A 14,436-nucleotide genomic window follows, 5' to 3' on the forward strand; every position below is an offset into this window, starting at 1 on the left:
GAAAAAATATTTTTTCAGAGCTAGATGCCGATAAAAATTATTTTGAATTTGCAACTTGGTGGATGTTAGTATAGATGGACTAATAGAACAAGTCCCACACACTGCTACAAGCCGAAGCCAAAATATTTTTTCAGAGCTAGATGAAGATAAAAATTATTTTGAATCTGCAACCTGGTGAAGGTTAGTATAGATGGATTAATAGAACAAGTTCCACACACTGCTACAAGCCGAAGCCAAAATATTTTTTCAGAGCTAGATGCAGATAAAAATTATTTTGAATTTGCAACCTGGTGGAGGCTAGTATAGATGGACTAATAGAACAAGTGCCACACACTCCTACAAGCCAAAGCCAAAATACTTTTAAGAGCTAGATGCAGATAAAAATTATTTTGAATTTGCAACATGGTGGAGGTTAGTATAGATGGACTAATAGAACAAGTCCCACACACTGCTACAAGCTGAAGCCAAAATATTTTTTCAGAGCTAGATGCTGATAAAAATTATTTTAAATTTCCAACCTGGTGGAGGTTAGTATAGATCGACTAATAGAACAAGTCCCACACACTGCTACAAGCCGAAGCCAAAATATTTTTTAAGAGCTAGATGCAGATAAAAATTATTTTGAATCTGCACCCTGGTGGAGGTTAGTATAGATGGACTAATAGAACAAGTCCCACACACTGCTACAAGCCCAAGCCCAAATATTTTTTCAGAGCTAGATGCAGATAAAAATTATTTTTAATTTGCAACCTGGTGGAGGTTAGTATAGATAGACTAAAAGAACAAGTCCCACACACTGCTACAAGCCGAAGCCAAAATATTTTTTCAGAGCTAGATGCAGTTAAAAATTATTTTGAATTTGCAACCTGGTGGAGGTTAGTATAGATGGACTAATAGAACAAGTCCCACACACTGCTACAAGCCCAAATATTTTTTCAGAGCTAGATGCAGATAAAAATTATATTGAAATTGCAACCTGGTGGAGGTTAGTATATATGGACTAATAGAACAAGTCCCACAAACTCCTACAAGCCAAGGCCAAAATATTTTTTCAGAGCTAGATGCAGATAAAAATTATTTTGAATTTGCAACATGGTGGAGGTTAGTATAGATGGACTAATAGAACAAGTCCCACACACTGCTGCAAGCTGAAGCCAAAATATTTTTTCAGAGCTAGATGCAGATAAAAATTATTTTAAATTTCCAACCTGGTGGAGGTAAGTATAGATGGCCTAATAGAACAAGTCCCACACACTGATACAAGCCAAAGCCAAAATATTTTTTCAGAGCTAGATGCAGATAAAAATTATTTTGAATCTGCAACATGGTGGAGGTTAGTATAGATGGACTAATAGAACAAGTCCCACACAATGCTACAGCCGAAGCCAAATATTTTTACAGAGCTAGATGCAGATAAAAATTATTTTGAATTTGCAACCTGGTGGAGGTTAGTATAGATGGACTAATAGAACAAGTCCCATATACTGCTACAAGCCGAAGCCAAAATATTTTTTCAGAGCTAGATGCAGATAAAAATTATTTTGAATTTGCAACCTGGTAGAGGTTAGTATAGATGGACTAATAGAACAAATCCCACACACTGCTAAAAGCCGATGCCAAAATATTTTTTCAGAGCTAGATGCAGATTAAAATTATTTTGAATTTGCAACCTGGTGGAGGTTAGTATAGATGGACTAATAGAACAAGTCCCACACACTGCTACAAGCCGAAGAAAAAATATTTTTTCAGAGCTAGATGCAGATAAAAATTATTTTGAATTTGCAACCTGGTGAGGTTAGTATAGATGGACTAATAGAACAAGTCCCACACACTGCTACAAGTCCAAATATTTTTTCAGAGCTAGATGCAGCTAAAAATTATTTTGATTTTGCAACCTGGTGGAGGTTAGTATAGATGGATTAATAGAACAAGTCCCACACACTGCTACAAGCCGAAGCCAAAATATTTTTTCAAAGCTAGATGCAGATAAAAATTATTTTGAATTTGCAACCTGGTGGAGGTTAGTATAGATGGACTAATAGAACAGGTCCCACACACTGCTACAAGCGGAAGCCAAAATATTTTTTCAGAGCTAGATGCTGATAAAAATTATTTTAAATTTCCAACCTGGTGGAGGTTAGTATAGATGGACTAATAGAACAAGTCCCACACACTGCTACAAGCCGAAGCCAAAATATTTTTTCAGAGCTAGATGCAGATAAAAATTATATTGAATCTGCACACTGGTGGAGGTTAGTATAGATGTACTAATAGAACAAGTCCCACACACTGCTACAAGCCCAAGCCCAAATATTTTTTCAGAGCTAGATGCAGATAAAAATTATTTTGAAATTGCAAACTGGTGGATGTTAGTATAGATAGACTAAAAGATCAAGTCCCACACACTGCTACGAGCCGAAGCCAAAATATTTTTTCAGAGCTAGATGCAGTTAAATATTATTTTGAATTTGCAACCTGGTGTAGGTTAGTATTGATGGACTAATAGAACAAGTCCCACACACTGCTACAAGCCCAAATATTTTTTCAGAGCTAGATGCAGATAAAAATTATTTTGAATTTGCAACCTGGTGGAGGTTAGTATAGATGGACTAATAGAACAAGTTCCACACACTGCTACAAGCCGAAGCCGAAATATTTTTTCAGAGCTAGATGCAGATAAAAATTATTTTGAATCTGCACCCTGGTGGAGGTTAGTATAGATGGACTAATAGAAAAAGTCCCACACACTGCTACAAGCCCAAGCATAAATATTTTTTCAGAGCTAGATGCAGATAAAAATTATTTTGAATTTGCAACCTGGTGGAGGTTAGTATAGATAGACTAATAGAACAAGTCCCACACACTGCTACAAGCCGAAGCCAAAATATTTTTTCAGAGCTAGATGCAGTTAAAAATTATTTTGAATTTGCAACCTGGTGGAGGTTGGTATAGATGGACTAATAGAACTAGTCCCACACACTGCTACAAGCCCAAATATTTTCTCAGAGCTAGTTGCAGATCAAAATTATTTTGAATTTGCAACCTGGTGGAGGTTAGTATAGATAGACTAATAGAACAAGTTCCACACACTGCTAAAAGCCGAAGCCAAAATATTTTTTCAGAGCTAGATGCAGATAAAAATTATTTTGAATTTGCAACCTGGTGGAGCTTAGTATAGATGGACTAATAGAACAAGTCCCACACACTGCTACAAGCCGAAGCCAAAATATTTTATCAGAGCTAGATGCAGATAAAAATTATTTTGAATTTGCAACCTGGTGGAGGTTAGTATAGATGGACTAATAGAACAAGTCCCACACACTCCTACAAGCCAAAGCCGAAATATTTTTTCAGAGCTAGATGCAGATAAAAATTATTTTGAATTTGCAACATGGTGGAGGTTAGTATAGATGGACTAATAGAACAAGTCCCATATACTGCTACAAGCTGAAGCCAAAATATTTTTTCAGAGCTAGATGCAGATAAAAATTATTTTGAATTTGCAACCTGGTGGAGGTTAGTATAGATGGACTAATAGAACAAGTCCCACACACTGCTACAAGCCGAAGCCAAAATATTTTTTCCGAGCTAGATGCAGATAAAAATTATTTTGAATTTGCAACCTGGTGGAGGTTAGTATAGATGGACTAATAAACAAGTCCCACACACTGCTACGAGCCGAAGCCAAAATATTTTTTCAGTGCTAGATGCAGTTTAAAATTATTTTGAATTTGCAACCTGGTGGAGGTTAGTATAGATGGACTAATAGAACAAGTCCCACACACTGCTACAAGCCCAAATATTTTTTCAGAGCTACATGCAGCTAAAAATTATTTTGAATTTGCAACCAGGTGGAGGTTAGTATAGATGGACTAATAGAATAAGTCCCACACACTGCTACAAGCCGAAGCCAAAATATTTTTTCAGAGCTAGATGCAGATAAAAATTATTTTGAATCTGCACCCTGGTGGAGGTTAGTATAGATGGACTAATAGAACAAGTCCCACACACTGCTACAAGCCCAAGCCCAAATATTTTTTCAGAGCTAGATGCAGATGAAAATTATTTTGAATTTGCAACCTGGTGGAGGTTAGTATAGATAGACTAAAAGAACAGGTCCCACACACTGCTACGAGCCGAAGCCCAAATATTTTTTCAGAGCTAGATGCAGCTAAAAATTATTTTAAATTTGCAACCAGGTGGAGGTTAGTATAGATGGACTAATAGAAGAAGTCCCACACACTGCTACAAGCCGAAGCCAAAATATTTTTTCAGAGCTAGATGCAGATAAAAATTACTTTGAATTTGCAACCTGGTGGAGGTTAGTATAGATGGACTAATAAACAAGTCCCACACACTGCTAAGAGCCGAAGCCAAAATATTTTTTCAGTGCTAGATGCAGTTTAAAATTATTTTGAATTTGCAACCTGGTGGAGGTTAGTATAGATGGACTAATAGAACAAGTCCCAAACACTGCTACAAGCCCAAATATTTTTTCAGAGCTAGATGCAGCTAAAAATTATTTTGAATTTGCAACCTGGTAGAGGTTAGTATAGATGAACTAATAGAACAAGTCCCACACACTGCTACAAGCCGAAGCCAAAATATTTTTTCAGAGCTAGATGCAGATAAAAATTATTTTGAATCTGCACCCTGGTGGAGGTTAGTATAGATGGACTAATAGAACAAGTCCCACACACTGCTACAAGCCCAAGCCCAAATATTTTTTCAGAGCTAGATGCAGATGAAAATTATTTTGAATTTGCAATCTGGTGGAGGTTGGTATAGATAGACTAAAAGAACAAGTCCCACACACTGCTACGAGCCGAAGCCAAAATATTTTTTCAGAGCTAGATGCAGATAAAAATTATTTTGAATTTGCAACCTGGTGGAGGTTAGTATAGATGGACTAATAGAACAAGTCCCACAAACTCCTACAAGCCAAAGCCAAAATATTTTTTCAGAGCTAGATGCAGATAAAAATTATTTTGAATTTGCAACATGGTGGAGGTTAGTATAGATGGACTAATAGAACAAGTCCCACACACTGCTACAAGCCGAAGCCAAAATATTTTTTCAGAGCTATATGCAGATAAAAATTATTTTGAATCTGCACCCTGGTGGAGGTTAGTATAGATGGACGAATAGAACAAGTCCCACACACTGCTACAAGCCCAAGACCAAATATTTTTTCAGAGCTAGATGCAGATAAAAATTATTTTGAATTTTCAACCTGGTGGAGTTTAGTATAGATAGACTAATAGAACAAGTCCCACACACTGCTACAAGCAGAAGCCAAAATATTTTTTCAGAGCTAGATGCAGTTTAAAATTATTTTGAATTTGCAACCTGGTGGAGGTTGGTATAGATTGACTAATAGAACAAGTCCCACACACTGCTACAAGCCCAAATATTTTTTCAGAGCTAGATGCAGATAAAAATTATTTTGAATTTGCAACATGGTGGAGGTTAGTATAGATGGACCAATAGAAGAAGTCACACACACTGCTACAAGCCGAAGCCAAATATTTTTTCAGAGCTAGATGCAGATAAAAATTATTTTGAATTTGCAACCTCGTGGAGGTTAGTATAGATGGACTAATAGAACAAGTCCCATATACTGCTACAAGCCGAAGCCAAAATATTTTTTCAGAGCTAGATGCAGATCAAAATTATTTTGAATTTGCAACCTGGTGGAGGTTAGTATAGATGGACTAATAGAACAAGTCCCACACACTGCTATAAGCCGTAGCCAAAATATTTTTTCAGAGCTAGATGCAGATAAAAATTATTTTGAATTTGCAACCTGGTGGAGGTTAGTATAGATGGACTAATAGAACAAGTCCCACACACTGCTGCAAGCCGAAGCCAAAATATTTTTTCAGAGCTAGATGCAGATGAAAATTATTTTGAATTTGCAACCTGGTTGAGGTTAGTATAGATGGACTAATAGAACACGTCCCACACACTGCTACGAGCCGAAGCCAAAATATTTTCTCAGAGCTAGATGCAGTTAAAAATTATTTTGAATTTGCAACCTGGTGGAGGTTAGTATAGATTGACTAATAGAACAAGTCCCACACACTGCTACAAGCCAAAATATTTTTTCAGAGCTAGATGCAGATAAAAATTATTTTGAATCTGCACCCTGGTGGAGGTTAGTATAGATGGACTAATAGAACAAGTCCCACACACTGCTACAAGCCCAAGCCCAAATATTTTTTCAGAGCTAGATGCAGATAAAAATTATTTTGAATTTGTAACCTGGTGGAGGTTAGTATAGATAGACTAAAAGATCAAGTCCCACACACTGCTACGAGCCGAAGCCAAAATATTTTTTCAGAGCTAGATGCAGTTAAAAATTATTTTGAATTTGCAACTTGGTGGAGGTTAGTATAGATAGACTAATAGAACAAGTCCCACACACTGCTACAAGCCCACATATTTTTTCAGAGCTAGATAGAGATAAAAATTATTTTGAAATTGCAACCTGGTGGAGGTTAGAATAGATGGACTAATAGAACAAGTTCCACACACTGCTACAAGCCGAAGCAAAAATATTTTTTCAGAGCTAGATGCAGATAAAAATTATTTTGAATTTGCAACCTGGTGGAGGTTAGTATAGATGGACTAATAGAACAAGTCACAAAAACTCCTACAAGCCAAAGCCAAAATATTTTTTCATAGCTAGATGCAGATAAAAATTATTTTGAATTTGCAACATGGTGGAGGTTAGTATAGATGGACTAATATAACCAGTCCCACACACCGCTACAAGCTGAAGCCAAAATATTTTTTCAGAGCTAGATGCAGATAAAAATTATTTTCAATTTCCAACCTGGTGGAGGTTAGTATAGATGGCCTAATAGAACAAGTCCCACACACTGCTACAAGCCAAAGCCAAAATATTTTTTCAGAGCTAGATGCAGATAAAAATTATTTTGAATCTGCAACCTGGTGGAGGTTAGTATAGATAGACTAATAGAACAAGTCCCACACACTGCTACAAGCCGAAGCCAAAATATTTTTTCAGAGCTAGATGCAGATAAAAATTATTTTGAATTTACAACCTGGTGGAGGTTAGTATAGATGGACTAATAGAACAAGTCCCACACACTGCTACAAGCCGAAGCCAAAATATTTTTTCAGAGCTAGATGCAGATCAAAATTATTTTGATTTTGCAACCTGGTGGAGGTTAGTATAGATGGACTAATAGAACAAGTCCCACACACTGCTACAAGCCCGAATATTTTTTTAAAGCTAGATGCAGATAAAAATTATTTTGAATTTGCAACCTGGTGGAGGATAGTATAGATGGAGTAATAGAACAAGTTCCACACACTGCTACAAACCGAAGCCAAAATATTTTTTCTGAGCTTGATGCAGATAAAAATTATTTTGAATTGGCAACCTGGTGGAGGTTTGTATAGATGGACTAATAGAACTAGTCCCACACACTGCTACAAGCCGAAGCCAAAATATTTTTTCAGAGCTAGATGCAGATCAAAATTATTTTGAATTTGCAACCTGGTGGAGGTTACTATAGATGGACTAATAGAACAAGTCCCACACACTGCTACAAGCCGAAGCCAAAATATTTTTTCAGAGCTAGATGCAGATCAAAATTATTTTGAATTTGCAACCTGGTGGAGGTTAGTATAGATGGACTAATAGAACATGTCCCACACACTCCTACAAGCCAAAGCCGAAATATTTTTTCAGAGCTAGAAATAAATAAAAAAATATTTTCAATTTTCAACATGGTGGAGGTTAGTATAGATGGACTAATAGAACAAGTCCCACCCACTGCTACAAGCTGAAGCCGAAATATTTTTTCAGAGCTAGATGCAGATAAAAATTATTTTGAATCTGCACCCTGGTGGAGGTTAGTATAGATGGACTAATAGAACAAGTCCCACACACTGCTACAAGCCCAAGCCCAAATATTTTTTCAGAGCTAGATGTAGATAAAAATTATTTTGAATTTGCAACCTGGTGGATCTCAGTGTAGATGGACTAATAGAACAAGTCCCACACATTGCTACGAGCCGAAGCCAAAATATTTTTTCAGAGCTAGATGCAGTTAAAAATTATTTTGAATTTGTAATCTGGTGGAGGTTAGTATAGATGGACTAATAGAACAAGTCCCACACACTGCTGCAAGCCCAAATATTTTTTCAGAGCTAGATGCAGATACAAATTATTTTGAATTTGCAACCTGGTGGAGGTTAGTATAGATGGACTAATAGAACAAGTCCCACATACTGCTACAAGCCGAAGCCAAAATATTTTTTCAGAGCTAGATGCAGATAAAAATTATTTTGAATTTGCAACATGGTGGAGGTTAGTATAGATGGACTAATATAACCAGTCCCACACACCGCTACAAGCTGAAGCCAAAATATTTTTTCAGAGCTAGATGCAGATAAAAATTATTTTCAATTTCCAACCTGGTGGAGGTTAGTATAGATGGCCTAATAGAACAAGTCCCACACACTGCTACAAGCCAAAGCCAAAATATTTTTTCAGAGCTAGATGCAGATAAAAATTATTTTGAATCTGCAACCTGGTGGAGGTTAGTATAGATAGACTAATAGAACAAGTCCCACACACTGCTACAAGCCGAAGCCAAAATATTTTTTCAGAGCTAGATGCAGATAAAAATTATTTTGAATTTACAACCTGGTGGAGGTTAGTATAGATGGACTAATAGAACAAGTCCCACACACTGCTACAAGCCGAAGCCAAAATATTTTTTCAGAGCTAGATGCAGATCAAAATTATTTTGATTTTGCAACCTGGTGGAGGTTAGTATAGATGGACTAATAGAACATGTCCCACACACTGCTACAAGCCCGAATATTTTTTTAAAGCTAGATGCAGATAAAAATTATTTTGAATTTGCAACCTGGTGGAGGATAGTATAGATGGAGTAATAGAACAAGTTCCACACACTGCTACAAACCGAAGCCAAAATATTTTTTCTGAGCTTGATGCAGATAAAAATTATTTTGAATTGGCAACCTGGTGGAGGTTTGTATAGATGGACTAATAGAACTAGTCCCACACACTGCTACAAGCCGAAGCCAAAATATTTTTTCAGAGCTAGATGCAGATCAAAATTATTTTGAATTTGCAACCTGGTGGAGGTTACTATAGATGGACTAATAGAACAAGTCCCACACACTGCTACAAGCCGAAGCCAAAATATTTTTTCAGAGCTAGATGCAGATCAAAATTATTTTGAATTTGCAACCTGGTGGAGGTTAGTATAGATGGACTAATAGAACATGTCCCACACACTCCTACAAGCCAAAGCCGAAATATTTTTTCAGAGCTAGAAATAAATAAAAAAATATTTTCAATTTTCAACATGGTGGAGGTTAGTATAGATGGACTAATAGAACAAGTCCCACCCACTGCTACAAGCTGAAGCCGAAATATTTTTTCAGAGCTAGATGCAGATAAAAATTATTTTGAATCTGCACCCTGGTGGAGGTTAGTATAGATGGACTAATCCAACAAGTCCCACACACTGCTACAAGCCCAAGCCCAAATATTTTTTCAGAGCTAGATGTAGATAAAAATTATTTTGAATTTGCAACCTGGTGGATCTTAGTGTAGATGGACTAATAGAACAAGTCCCACACATTGCTACGAGCCGAAGCCAAAATATTTTTTCAGAGCTAGATGCAGTTAAAAATTATTTTGAATTTGTAATCTGGTGGAGGTTAGTATAGATGGACTAATAGAACAAGTCCCACACACTGCTGCAAGCCCAAATATTTTTTCAGAGCTAGATGCAGATACAAATTATTTTGAATTTGCAACCTGGTGGAGGTTAGTATAGATGGACTAATAGAACAAGTCCCACATACTGCTACAAGCCGAAGCCAAAATATTTTTTCAGAGCTAGATGCAGATTAAAATTATTTTGAATTTGCAACCTGGTGGAGGTTAGTATAGATGGACTAATAGAACAAGTCCCACACACTGCTACAAGCCAAAGCCAAAAGATTTTTTCAGAGCTAGATGCAGATAAAGATTATTTTGAATTTCCAACCTGGTGAAGGTTAGTATAGATGGACTAATAGAATGATGCTATGCCCAAAAGGATTTACTTCACTAGGTGCAGTAAAAAAATTGTATTCTATACACAGGTGGTGTAGCTTGCAAAACAGATAGCCTACTCCACTGACTAACACTCACTGCAAGAGGCCAAAAAGGATTTGCTTTGCTAGATTTAGCCAAATGCTGTGAAAAAAACTTGCACAGCACTGGCACAGACCTGCCTGGCAAAAAGTGATAGGAACTGATGTAACCTAGCCCTCAAAAGGACTGCAATTGCAATTAATCTTTACTCCCAACCTATCTATTTAAGAGCACAGACCTGCCTCACAAAATTGATAGGAACTGATGTAACCTAGTCCTCAAAAGGACTGCAATTACAATTAGTCTTTACTCCCAACCTATCTATTTAAGAGCACAGACCTGCCTGATAAAAGTCGTAGGAAAGGATGCAACCTTGTCCTCAAAAGGAATGCAATTACAACTATTCCCTACTCCCAAGCTATCTGTTGATTTGTGCGTAAATTGGTTTGAAATTAACACTCAAAGTATAGCGCACACAGCAACAGCGGTGCCGTCTAACACGCAGCTGCAGCAGTGAGAAAATGGTGGCGACGGGGATAATGTCTGGGTCTTATAGGGCAAGGACATGTGACATACACTGCCAATGACACATGCCCTTGCTTGTGTGAAAAAAAGCACTTTGCTCCGTGTGTGCTCTGTTGATAGGCTGACAGACTGCACCTCCCCACTGTAAATGCGGGAAAGAGAAAAAAATGGAGATATTCATTATTTATGCAGAGATCCATCCCCTGCCCCTCCCCCCACCCCGCTGTACACTCAAACTGCGTATTAACATTAATTTTCAGCATTACTGAGAAAAAATCCAGTTATGATTTTGGTGCACGAACAGTTATCGAACATAACCTCGAACAGCCGAATTTTTTTCAAATTGTTTGTGTTCGCCGAACAGCTCGAACATCGGCCAAAACAGCTCGAATTTGAGATTGGCGAACATTTTGAGTCAAACACCGCTCATCTCTAATAGGGATGAGTGGATCTGGAAAATTTAATCGAGCTAATTTTCCCAGGATATTTTATTTGCTATGAAGTTATTCTACACTATTTGAATGTCCCTTAAATTCCAGAGCATAATGAACATAAAATATAAAAAAATATATATATATATACTAATACTCACCACACCACTCACCTCTCTGGCCATCCTGTTCCCCATTGTCTTCATTCTAGAATGGAACCAAACTTTAAAGGTCACAGTAAAACAGGGTCTTTCCTGGCCTGGTTGCAAACAAAAGTCCCTTTCTAGAGAGAAAACACTGGAGATGCTGAGTGTAATGGCGGAAAGAAGAGGCCCTGTGGACAGTGAAAAGTGGGGCAGCAGGAGAGGAGTGGTAGTATTATTTTTTTCTTTCACTGTTTGCTAGCTTTTTAGGTTTCAGTAAAATGGATACACCAATTTGCTGAATTTGCACGGAGCAATTTCTAAAAGATTTTTGCATACATAAATACAGATTTTTAAGAAAATTAGAGTACAATTCAATTAAATTCCACTTGAATAAATTTGACCATATCTACAGTACATTTCAGGATATCAAGCAAACTCAATCAGAGTATTTTGCTAACAACATTACCAAGGAAACAAGTCTTTCTATAGTATGATAAGCCCAGAAATGTGTTATAAGAGGAGATTTAAATAAACATGGCTCTCGATTAAAGTATGGTTAGCTTTCACAGATTTGAGCTTATAATCAGACAAACTTTGCTTTGAAGGAGTGAAAAGTTATCTCTCCTTCTTTCTTCCAAAACTAAGCATATATTGTTTGTGTAGAAATCACTTTTATGAATTTGGAAGTGCAGTCATATTAATCTTGCTAGAGCTGTGAGTCAGCAGCGAGCACATACTGTCGTCCCATCCGTTTATCACTGTGCTCCAAGAGATCTCTCCCTAGAGATATTGTTTCAGTATTTTCTCTATACAGTGCCGATCATTCTAAATCTGAGATATGTATCTCTGCTTTTGATAACCGTGTCCAGATGTATATACAAAAATCCAGTCTTCCCTCAATAAAAGTTACAGGATTTTGATGTTCTTTAATCTGCAATTTCTTAGTCAGAGATTAGATGTGCAATCACAGACTCTCAATTAGGTAAAGCTCCTTGACCTAATGGTATTTCTCTTACAGTGGCTTGCAAAAGTATTACACACACACACAAACACTCTATACGCACCACACACACAAACACTGTATACGCCGTACGCACCACACGCACACACACTGTATACACCGTATGCACCACATACTCACACTTTATACGCCATACGCACCACATACACACACTGTATACGCCATACGCACCACACACACACTGTATATGTTGTACGCACCACACACACACACTGTATACGCCGTATGCACCACACACAAACACTGTATACACCGTACGCACCACACGCACACACACTGTATACACTGTATGCACCACATACTCACACTGTATACGCCATACGCACCACATACACACACTGTATACGCCATACGCACCGCACACACACTGTATATGTTGTACGCACCACACACACACACACTTTATACGCCGTACGCACCACACACACACTGCATACGCCGTACGCACCACACACAAACACTGTATACACCGTACGCACCACATACACTGTATACGCCATACGCACCACATACACACACTGTATACGCCATACGCACCACACACACACTGTATATGTTGTACGCACCACACACACACACTTTATACGCCGTACGCACCACACACACACTATATACGCCGTACGCACCACACACAAACACTGTATACACCGTACGCACCACATACACTGTATACGCTGTACAAACCATACACACACACCGTATACGCCGTACGCACCACACACACACTGTATACGCCGAACGCACCACACACACACACACACACACTGTATACGCCGTATGCACCACACACACACTGTATATGCCGTATGCACCACACACACACACAAACACTGTATACTCCGTACGCACCACACACACACTGTGTACGCCGTACACACCACACACACTGTGTATGCCGTACGCACCACACACAAGCACTGTATACACCGTACGCACCACACACACTGTATACACTGTACAAACCACACACACACACTGTATAGACCGTACTCACCACATACACACACACTGTATACGCTGTACACACACACACTCTAAACGCCATACGCACCACACACAGACACACTGTATACACCGTACGCACCACACACACACACACTGTATACGCCGTACGCACCACACACACACAGACACACACACACTGTATACGCACCACACACACACACTGTATTCGCCGTATGCACCACACGCACACTGTATACGCCATAGGCACCATACACACACTGTATACACCGTACGCACCACACACACACACACACACACACACACACACACACTGTATAGATCGTACTCACCACACACACTGTATACCCCGTACGTACCACACACACTGTATACGCTGTACAAACACACACTTTAAACGCCATACGCACCACACACAGACATACTGTATACACTGTACGCACCACACACACACTGTATACGCCGTACGCACCACACTCACACAGACACACACACTGTATACGCACCACACACCCACACACTGTATACGCTGTACGCACCACACACACTGTATACGCCATAGGCACCACACACACACTGTATACGCCGTACGCACCACACACTCACACACTGTTTACACCGCACACACCACACACACTGTATACGCCATAGGCACCACACACACACTGTATACTCCATACGCACCACACACACACACTGTATACGCCGTACGCACCACACACACACACTGTATACGCCGAACGCACCACATTCGCACACACTGTATACGCCGTATGCACCACGCGCACACAGACACACACACACTGTATACGCACCACACACACACTGTATACGCCGAACGCATCACACACACACTGTATACGCCATAGGCACCAAACACACTGTATACGCCGTACGCACCACACACTCACACACTGTATACACCGCACACACCACACACACTGTATACGCTGTACACACTACACACACACACTGTATACGCCATACGTACCACACACACACACTGTATACGCCGTACGCACCACACACACACACACACACTGTATACACCGTACGTACCACACACACTGTACACGCTGTATGCACACACACACTGTAAACACCGTATGCTCCCCCTCACACACACTGTATACACCGTACGCACCACACACACACACACTGTATACGCTGTACCCCCTCACACACACATACTGTATA

The sequence above is a fragment of the Phyllobates terribilis genome, unplaced genomic scaffold (genome assembly GCF_046119375.1).
Source record: "Phyllobates terribilis strain yellow unplaced genomic scaffold, ASM4611937v1 Scaffold_2__4_contigs__length_985480577, whole genome shotgun sequence".
NCBI classification, from domain to species: Eukaryota; Metazoa; Chordata; class Amphibia; order Anura; family Dendrobatidae; genus Phyllobates; species Phyllobates terribilis.